Source organism: Salvia miltiorrhiza, chromosome 7 (genome assembly GCF_028751815.1).
Source record: "Salvia miltiorrhiza cultivar Shanhuang (shh) chromosome 7, IMPLAD_Smil_shh, whole genome shotgun sequence".
Taxonomy (NCBI): Eukaryota; Viridiplantae; Streptophyta; class Magnoliopsida; order Lamiales; family Lamiaceae; genus Salvia; species Salvia miltiorrhiza.
The window spans coordinates 24,982,357-24,993,361 of NC_080393.1; the positions used below are offsets into that span (position 1 = coordinate 24,982,357).

Below are 11,005 nucleotides of genomic sequence, written 5' to 3' on the forward strand. Positions count from 1 at the left end.
AAGCTGCTCGCGAACTATTCAGAGTTTGGCTAAAAAAAATATATTCAAAATTTGCTAATTAATCTCCTAAACGAGTCGAATTCAAACTTGAAACCAAACTTGATAAAATTATCGAGCCAAATTCGAACATGCATATGAATGGCTCGTAAGCTCGCGAATATGTTCGGCTCGAACCTGTTCACGAGCATTATACACGAATATGTTTGCGAGCCTATTCGTGAATAAGCTTGCGAATAGGCTCGCTAATATGTTCATGTAAATACTTTTGCATATTATCAATTAGTGTATTTATTTTATTATTTGATTATCAAAACTTATTCTCTAAATTTTTATAAATGCACATGTATTTTTTTAATCAATCCTCAAATAATATCATCAATACTTAATTATCAACAATGAATTAAATTATATATTTTCATATATATTAAGGTGAAAATCATAAAAATTAACAATTTATTGCTATAATTTTGAAATAAGATGCATATATAAGATAAGAATATTCATATATATTTTTAGCATTATATAATATATAAAAAATAAAATATAATAATAGATGAAAATAGTTGTCAATCGAGTTCGAGCTCGAATAACAGGTTCTATATTTTATTCACGAGCCGATCTTGAGTAACAATTCGCGAAAAATTTTCGAGCAAAAAATGAGCCGAGCTCGAGGTCGCTTTAATCAAATAATTAATTATCGAACCGAATTCAATCCAAGCTCGAGCTCAAAATAACTTTCTCGAGTCAAGCTCAATTTAAAGCTCGAATTCCAACTCAAGCCGAATAAAAATTTCACGAACCGAACTCGATCTTAAAAATATTCGGCTCGGTTCTATTTGTTTACAACCCTAATCGGCCTGCTACTAAGTTTTCCTTTCACATATTTCCACATAAGTCTATATAATATATATAAATGATGACTTTTATAATAGTTTTCTTTTATAAAGCTCGAATTCAAACTCTCGAGCCCAAGCTAGAAGGTATGTAGCTCGGCTCGGTTCGTATACAACCCTAATTATAATAGTTTAGAATGAAATAGAGGTGAATGAAAATATATTTGTTCCTTTTAATTATAACTCTTTTTTAAAAATAAAATTTTTTGTATTAATTTTAACATAACTTTATAAATGAATAATTAGTTATATATATTAAAAATATAATTTCGAATATGATTTTTATTTATGTTTTTATATGAAAATATTTATTTATTTATTATGACGTGTAATACTCTATAATAATAATATGTGGTGCTAAGTTTTCATTAACAAATAATTTTTAATTATTTAAAAACTATAAATATCATCACACTTTATACAAAGTTGAAAATTTACATTTTTAAATTTAGGTTTTCATTGAGTAATTAATGTGGATTATTTTATTTTATTTTTAAAGTATATTTTTGTCACAGCCCGCCCTAACTAAGGATAGTTAAGCCGAGTGATCTACGACTAGGGATGGGGTTAAAGAAGAAGGGGAAGAAAAGGGGCGTCATTTATAGCCGTAAAACTTACTCATCTTAATAAAACTCGTCATTTTTATTCATGAATACTCAATTGAAAATAGTCTATGAAAGACAGCATAAAACTTAATTAATATCATTAATCAAGTTATACATCATATGAAACCATTCTCTTAAGACTCAAAGTATGACATAACATACTATAACATCAACAACATCTTGCAGCGGAAAGTAGCTAGACATATGTATGAAGACATATTCTAGACAGGTTAACTATTTATTAACAACCCTGGAGACTCCGCTCATTGCAGCACCATCATCACATCAGCTCAACCTGCACATTTAGAAAACATATGCAGGGCTGAGTACAAAAGCACTCAGTGGGCACGTATGCCTAGGTATAAAAATACATGCTTCAAAACTGTAAATTGTCATGCCATCATAAACAGTACAGCAAGGGAGTTTTTCGCTAAAAAGGCCCAAGCTTACTAAGTTCATTTGTGATTCTTAAAGTTCGTCTGCAGACTAAGTTCTCTTGTAATCTATCATATCTGGAACTGTGTGCCGGAGAGGTGGCCACCTCTCACGGTCACTTGACCGGCCAACCCGCTAGATGACTCACGGTCACTGGTGTACACTAGCCCTGGCAGGATAGCTATCAACTGCTCAGGACCCGAATTCGATTGCATCATTGGCAAAGCCAAAGCAGATAGATATCATACTAAAATTTAAACATTTTATGGCAAGACAATACTTGAAATAACTTTAACTCAAATATTTTGTAACGAAATAACTTGCTCAAATGTAACATTAAACTCATTTGATAGATATATAAAACTGAAATTAACAGTTAAATCATCTCATGCATTCATTCGTATAAGAGGCCTACGACACGCAGGGGATCTCTATATACGTATAGTAAAAGTAATGCCCACCTGATTGCAGTGTTTTGCTACTTAAGACAACGATTCTCTTTCCTTAGCGCGATAGGTTACTCAGACGCTTTTGTTTATTTGAACCTTTGATAACACGAAAACATGTGTTCGAGTGAATAATAGAAAAGATAACAACAAATGCAGTGAATCACTATTCACTCATTTCTCTAACTACCCATTTTTCCTTAAACGACTATATCTAACTCATATACAATCGTTCTTCCTTTATCAAAATACTTCATGTACCTTTGAGGATGTAGGAAATTCCATTTTATTCATTTATTTATCTATTATAAATAAAGAATAATTCTATAAACATAAAACGTTTTCCTTTTCCCCATTTAATAATGCCAATCTCCAATATATATACATACACATCAATAGCTCATTTATAAACTAAAAGTGATATTTTATCAACAATAAAACTTTAAAATCCTTAATAGGAATTATTTTGAATCATTTCCATCTCAACAAAACTGTATAGATTCAACTTCAACTAATAAACTGCTTTTACTCCGAACTCGTATGGAGTCGATTTTTATATCAATAGAAACCTCTTTGAGTCTAGTTTAATTGAAAAAAAAAGTATGTTGAAAAACTCCAAGTAGTTTAAGAGATATAGCGATTTTCCCATCGCCTACCAGATTCGGCAGTTTCTGCCAACTGAAAGTCCAGATCTTTGAAAAATAGCAAACGTTTCCGGAATGACCTCAAATTTTATATGCAGATAGATAACGCATATAAATTTATACCATAAAAATTTGAGAGCTAAATATCAACATATGGTTACTGAAATAGTTAACTTAATCATCTGCCTCACGACAGTTTCAACAGATACGGGCAGTAGACTTCTCAAATTTTAAAATGGTAGTAAACGAAGTTCAAATAACATGAAACTTTGTACAAATATTCACCACACTCCCATCTATACCCCAGAAATTTCCCATAATATAATAGAAACGGGAATGCATCGAAATAAGGGCGTCAACTTACCCTTGTCCAAGTGAGCACTAATGGAAGTTGTTCGCCGGGGGTTTTTCTGGTCGTCGTTCCACTATGGTGTTTAGCCGCGAAGGTCTACGACTTAGTCTTCCTCGTGCGAGGTAGATCAGGCTACACAACGGTGGTTTCTCGATCCTTTTTCGTCGTAAGGATAGTGAGAAACGAAGGCCGTAAGTTGGCCGGTGGCTAAGTCGGGAATTCGACGTTGGCCTCCGAAGGATATTGTGGCCTTTGGTCGGGAAAATATAGAGAAGGTTTCGGCCTTTCGATTGTTGGGTTTGGTAGCCTGAAGATGGAGGAACGAGTACACGTTCTTGGTTCAGAGCCTAGTGGCCGGTCGGCGAAGAAACAGCCCGGCGACACGCAGGGGATCTAAATATCTTTTCTTGCAAATAAAACTCTATGGAATTACAGTTCATATGTTAATACGTGTAAACTTTTCTTTTGGATCATTCACTTGGTGGTTCTCTGATATTGAATAAAAAGGGAATACCTTGAATAGGTGTATGGTATTAGTCTCTGCAGATTTTATATATGGCATAGATTAGAAGCCAATTGTGAAGAAGAATTGAATGAGATGAATAATCTTCACTCTATTACTTAATAAAACTTGCTGCAGAGGTGGGAATGGGTGAGTTGAGATAGTGGAATAGGTTTTAAAGAAGCAAAATTCTATTTGGAGATTGACTTCAGAGGTGAAGAAAATTGTGAAGTAGTAGGTGAAGAAAATTGTGAACGTATTGGTGAAGAAAATTGTGAAGTAGTAGGTGAAGAAAATTGTGAAATGTAAATTAGTCAATATGGGGATGAAGATTTGACGCACACCATGCCAGTGCCATACAAAGGTGAGAGCTCCAGTTCTCAAGTTCAGCGAAGGAAGCCACCTTTGCAAGATTCCATGAACTGAGATACGACAAATATCTCGCCCCAGAGTATTCCACAGTATGGTAATGACATCCATCACAAAACAGTAGGTATCCGTCACATACTCCCCCTCTTATGATTGGCAATACAAACTAGAGAGATCTCGATTAAACAATTATAGCAAAAAGTTCAAGCCTCAAAATGTTAGGATTTTAAATTGGCGAAAGATCTTAAGTTATCACGTAAGATGCTCCTCTACATAAGATGATAAGTAGACATCCACCAAATCTCTCACTTTTCACAAATCCTTGCACAGTGCTTGATAAAATCCCACAAGAACAGAACCATCAGGAACTTAAGAGCATTCACTAGAATATGATAGCTGATTCCTTTCTGAGAAGCTGTGGGCTTCTCCCATGACCAAATATGTGGCAAACCTCTCATATTGAATTTATAAAACTAGAGAACCTTCATTGAGGTACTACAGCATAGCAGATTTGTCTATGTAATGCATAAGACAACGAGCTTGCCTCTAACATAAATTAAATTACTCATGGGCTTTAAGTAAACAATCGATAAAAGATTCATTTTTAACACTTCAGTGTTAAATTCTCCACAATAAATTAATGGACTCAGAATATATTTTGAGTGCATCATCTATTGAAAATAAAAAAAAATAAATCATCACATATATAAATTATCAAATTCATATAAGTTCGTATTTTATTAATGGATGCTGATCCCTAATTACCATAATCAATCCTTAAATCAGTAATTTAAAAGTATATAATCCTTAATAAAAAGTCGGGTCATTACATACTATCCCCCTTAAAAGAAATTTCGTCCCGAAATTTGTACCGCAGAAAACAACTCTGAGTACTTCACTTTCTTGTTAGACCGTAGTCTATTCTTGACCATGATATATTCATAGGTCCCTTACTATCGGTATCGACTTAGTCCTTAGTACCTGAACTTCCCGATCTAAGATAGATTTGGATCTTCCTTCGTGACTCAAATATTGACTAATAACAATGTTGTTCTTATGGATCATATGTTTTGAATCGTAAACATTTTTCTCTAATTGCGACACATGGGATACATTACGCACATTCTCAAAGCTTAGCGCTAACGCCAAACAGTAAGTTATTGGGCCTATCCTTTCTACAATCTCGTATGAGCCTATAAAACGGGGTTTAGGTTTACCCTTCACATTGAGTCCAATGATTTCTCTTGATGGAGAAACTTTTATGGAAATTATCTCTCCACTTTCACATCATAGGTCAATTTGTCATTTGTCAACATATGACTCTGTCAATCATGGCCCCTATTTTATTCACTATCAAATTTTGACGGATGGTTTCAATCATCTAGTCATTTCATCCCAACAAAGTGGTGATCTATATTTTCTCACGTGTAACGCCTCATTTGCCAACCTATCGATAGTCGATTGATAACTGGTATTATATCTCTCACAATGAGTGGCAAAAACATGTTCTCAGCTTTCACCCCGGTTTAGCTCAGTCGTCCTTAACATACCTTATTAGTAATTTCTATGTCATTTAAGCGGAACTATAACGACTAATATCTCTAAAGTATTCCTAAAGCAACTTAAACAGTTTGTAAGGAGACCCACCATTTCGAGCATGTAAGCAGTTAGCTTAAAATGCCGTTATAAACTTTTATTCATTCATTGAAGGAATCTCGAGTCATGTGGGCATTGACTACCCCCTTTCGTGACAACCTTTGCTTAAGTCTTAAGGATTCGAAAAATCAATCTCGACAAATCCATTAGTTCGTTAAGGGTTCGGTTTGTCCCAAACACGATTTTAAGCTAGACTTTATGAGCTCAAATACTCAAAGTAACAATATGATATGTTATAAAACCTTCACTTGCTAGCACGCAAGACATATTTCAACAAATGAGGTTACATCTCGTTTCATTCCTCCTAACTAGAATTTTTTTCTAGATCTTAATACATCTTAGTACTTCCTGGTGATAGTATAAGGGTGTCGTGGCTTTATCTTATTCTTAAGTTCATTGTCATGGAGATGCATATCTTCCCTTCAAAGAAGATAGCATTATTTGATTCCTCGTGGTAATTCTTGAAACTTCTTATCCTTATTCTTACTCTTAACTTCTCATCCTTCCTTCGTGCTCCTACCACAATTTTCCTCAAGCTGGGTGGTTTAATCACTTCTATCATCATCTTATCACATCTTAGACGAGGCCTTCCGGCTCACTGTATCATCTACTACATTGGTCTTGTCCATGTGATGGTTAATACCAAAATCATAATCTTTTTCGGGTTCAACCCATCCTCTTTGTCTCATCAGCTACTATAAATTCCTTATCAGGTTTTAGAATTTCTAGCACTACAATTCAAAATCATCAAAACTCTTTATCAGTAAACTATCATTTATACTCGACACCAATTGTTCGAGTGTCAGATACCAACATTTATGTGCGTTATTCATAACTCTCACACTCACTCCATTTAGACACATAATCGATATCAAACTCAAATAATAATTTATATCTTAACAATTTATCATGCTCATAGTTCTCGATTAAATCTCGGACTTTGTAATTAAATACTAAATTCCAACTATAATTAATTAACATGCTTCTCTAATTTATTTACCTCATTTAAACTAATAAATCTAATCCATGCTAATTTCTCATACTTAGCCATTTTATATGCGTTTCTCATGTAATTCAAAAAGCTCAATAACTTACTAATCATGCTCATCTCATAAATACTCAAATAATTCATATAGTCTTACTAACATAGCATTAACTCATATGCACTGCTAGTTCACTTACACGACTTCACATACTCCACATATCTCAACTTAATAAATCATCGAATAGTTAGAAAATTTGTATTTAATGGAAATAAATTCCAAAAATTTAAATACAAATATTTTTAACTAAACACATTGGCATGCTCAAAATAACTCAATTAAAATCGAGCATCGTTCGTCTCTGGCCTTATGACTCACGGCCTTCATCAAATCTGAACCTTGGTGTTTAAATTAATCTAAGTAAATTATACGTGCAATATTTAATAAATATAAACACATATATAAACTCAAATCATTCAATATGTTCCAGAAAATGCCACTTTCTTGAGCAAAACTCACACCTACTGATTTGGCATAAATTCGTTCACCCAATAGTACTTTTGTACATGGTCCCTAAATGTTCCTTATGTTCATCTTCATTCTTGGAGTCACTAAGACGAACTTATCCAGGTGAAGGTAGAATACTCTATCAATGATGCCCATGAATATATCTGGGCATTTGTTAGCCTGAATGGCACAACTACAAACTTGTAGTGGTCATAACCCGTTCTAAAAGTTGTCTTGGGTGATGACATCCGATCCTCAATCGATCTTGGAAAACACATTTGCACCTTTGAGTTGGTCAAACAATTCATCTACCCTCACTAAAGGATATTTATTCTTGAGTATTAATTTGTTCCATGCTCTATTGTCTGTGCGACCTTTTTAAAGTACCATACTTCTTCATAACATACAAAATATGCGCTCCTGATGGGAATGCACTAGACATGATTAAACTTAGGTCTAGTCGTTTTCTGCAATTGGATCTCTAGGTTCTCCAACTCCCTTGGAGTAATCTTGTTCGATGCTTTTGATACACGTGTCGATCCTGGTACTAGGTCGATGGTAAATTCTACTTATCTATTGGGTGGCAGTCTTGGTAAGTTCTCCGGATAATCATAATGAAATTCACGTATAACTTCTACGTCCTCAACTGTCCTTTCTGTGCTAGCTCATCCGTTTAGGTATACAAGGAAAACTTGGTAATGTTTCTTATTTATCACCTTCATGGCTTGTATGTATGAAATAACTGATATTCTCTCCTTATACTTATCTCTTGAAAACTTAATGCGTCTATTCTTGAAGGTTTGAAGGAGATTTCTCATTTAATGCATAAATCGTAGCATATAATTCTCAGCTAACCAGTCCATTCCTAGGGTTACATCTACGTTCCATATTGGTATAACATCAAGTTATTCGCTACCACCTTAAGTGATCTTACATTCAATTACAGGTTCATATAACTACGCGTTACTACCGTTGTCCCTTCTACGGGTGAAAAGTTTTTTTTTTTTTTTTTTTTTTTTTCATGTCTTGACCACTTTGTTCAGTTTGAATTTGTGTCGGTTGATCCCCGAGCATAACTACCTTGGCGTCTAGAGTTTTGTTGAGCAATTCAAAGTACGTAAACTCACCGTGGTTGGCGAAAGCCATTCTTATCTCATACTTTAGGCCAGGTCGAAACTTCTTCAGCATCTATTCATCGATGTCCACCTATTGTGGGGCATAACGGATATGTCGCAGCAAATCTGGTCGTACTTGGTCATAGACATCTTGTTTTGCTTGAGGTTGAACATTTTCGTTTCTTTCCACTTATCGCAGATATAAAAAAAAATATGTAATATGTGTCCGTCTTATAGTCTTACTAAGACAAGTTTGCTAACATTCTTGAGTCATTGCTTTTCTTTTGGCCTCCCACCAAAATCTGTAGATCTAGTCAACTGGAATGCAACATATGAAGTCGTTCTGGTGCGGTACAAAGAAAATCAAAGATTCTCTTCATCGTCTTAATCTAGAGTTTACCCTCAACTGGATTCTTAGTTTCATTGATAAAACAATCTTTACTCGAGAAAAAGTTCATCCATCTTTCGTGATGGTTCATTTCTGTCCCCACCTCGTTTCTAGCTTCTCATCTACCAGACATTCTATTTTTAAAAAAAAAAAAAAAAAAAACGATCATCAATACATTCCTTTTCTCATATCACATGTGTAACACTTTTTCCATGATTCCATCGTGAAATCAGCATAGACAAAATAACTCAAGTCCTTATTCTCAACCTTACGGTTTGTACTATAAATTGTTAACAAAAGGAGTGGTCGATAATAATCAGAGGAGAAATACTAATCTCAACTAATTTAGACACAACTGAAAGTCAATTAACCATGCTATAGTTTGGGTGACTTACTAAGTCAATATACTAACACTTCTTAGTCGTATACCTTAAAAGAATCTACTAGAACAACTCAAAAGTTGCAAAGGCTCAAATCTCGAATGATATAAAGTGCTGCAGAAAATTTGTTCAAGAGACTCAAATAAATAACCAGAGGGTAGAAAGGAGTAACTACCAAGTCGAACAAAATGACCTAGAGTGAGAACCCATCTGATTTTTTTTTTTTTTTTTTTTTTTTTAAACTGAAGTTGAAATACAGGGGTTTATAAACCCAAAAGACGTCTACTGAGATTTGGATCATGTGGACTGGCCAGGTCCAACATAATCACTTCCCAGTTACACGGGAAACATCATCCCGAACTTGGTAATTCTGGGTCTTCTAAATTCTCATCATACTATACATAACAAAACTTAAGTTCACACCAGCAAGCTAAAAGCTTAAACTCAGGGTCCTATGTTCTAGACTCTTGTTTCGAAAGTTCAATATTTTTCGACTCTCCTCTCATGTTGCGGTGGTGGTGGCGGAGTATTATCCCGTCTATCCTTCACATCACACTCTTGATGACATCTTTGAGGCATTTTTGAAATCACAAAAGGAAAACTCAACTCGACCAACGCTCTAAGCATCCTCAAAACTCAAGTTCAATTTACTAACTCAACTTTAAGGAAACCCTCACGGTCACCTTAACATTCATCTGTAAGGCAATAAGCACTCACGAAATGCTAACAAAAAGACCACTCTGGTCAACCTAATATATCCATCAGTAGAATGCCTCTTTTTAGAGGGCTTACATAAAGGGGTTATTTAAACCCTACAAAAACCATAGTATCTATCGTAATGTCCCTTCTAAATCGACACCATTAATAGTACTATGTCTCGGTCTGGACCTCCTACGGTAATTGCTACCAGTTAACTCATCTGGTTGCTACTTTAGCACACTAGGAACATCCATCTATTTAACATCAGTAGGGTACTAAATTCGCATGCTTATCTATCATCATGTCAAAATCTCAAGTACCAGTATCTCCTAAGTAAGTTATATACATCGCAATGTAATTGCAACTAATCAAAAACGAGGGTGTACCGCGCATACTCTCAAGATCATCCTTAGCTCTAGCCTACATCGACTTCTCTTCTCATCCTCATCAACTCTAGCCCTCCTCGGCTACTTCTCATCCTCATTATCGTTTATCATTTTATCATCTTTGGTAACTGATACTCAAGGATCGACTCGATATCTACTACATTCTTCTAGAGTCCCTGGTAGAAAACAAGCATCCGGTCAGTAGATCCGCATAGAAAATCTGGGTATCTGTAACAAATCCCATCTCCTGTGGATCCAATGCTCAAGACGACATGTCCCATCATATTGAGTGGCTTTCTTCCTTGCTCAATCCTACCACTCGATTGGTAGCACGGGGACTAGGTGCACGATGCCATCCAGTCTAGTAACAACCATAAGGCTTTCATCCTTTCATAGTCTATGAACATGTGTTTGAAAATCTGCTAGGGTATCTCTGTACCACATACTGTACGCCTCGTCCTCGTATCCGATCTTTCCTGAGTTCGATCTCACAACAGTCCACTTTCGTGCAGTGCCAACAGTCCTGGCCAACCTATAAGGAGAACTTAAAGGTGACTCTAGGAACTAACTCTACTTGGCTCCAGCAATAAAAATAAACAAAACATAACTTAGCAAAACTCCTATTAAGTAGTACTGTTATCTTAA

General features: G+C 35.1%; 1 long non-coding RNA gene across 1 annotated transcript; it reads right to left on the reverse strand.

Moving 5' to 3' along the window:
- Positions 1–1,567: 1,567 nt before the first annotated feature.
- LOC130993666 (uncharacterized) lies at positions 1,568–3,998 on the reverse strand. The gene is made up of 3 exons (XR_009091735.1): positions 3,890–3,998; positions 2,395–2,478; positions 1,568–1,793 (listed from the first exon to the last, which is right to left on the reverse strand). It is a non-coding gene; the product is annotated as an uncharacterized LOC130993666 (long non-coding RNA).
- Between the last annotated feature and the right edge of the window lie 7,007 nt (positions 3,999–11,005).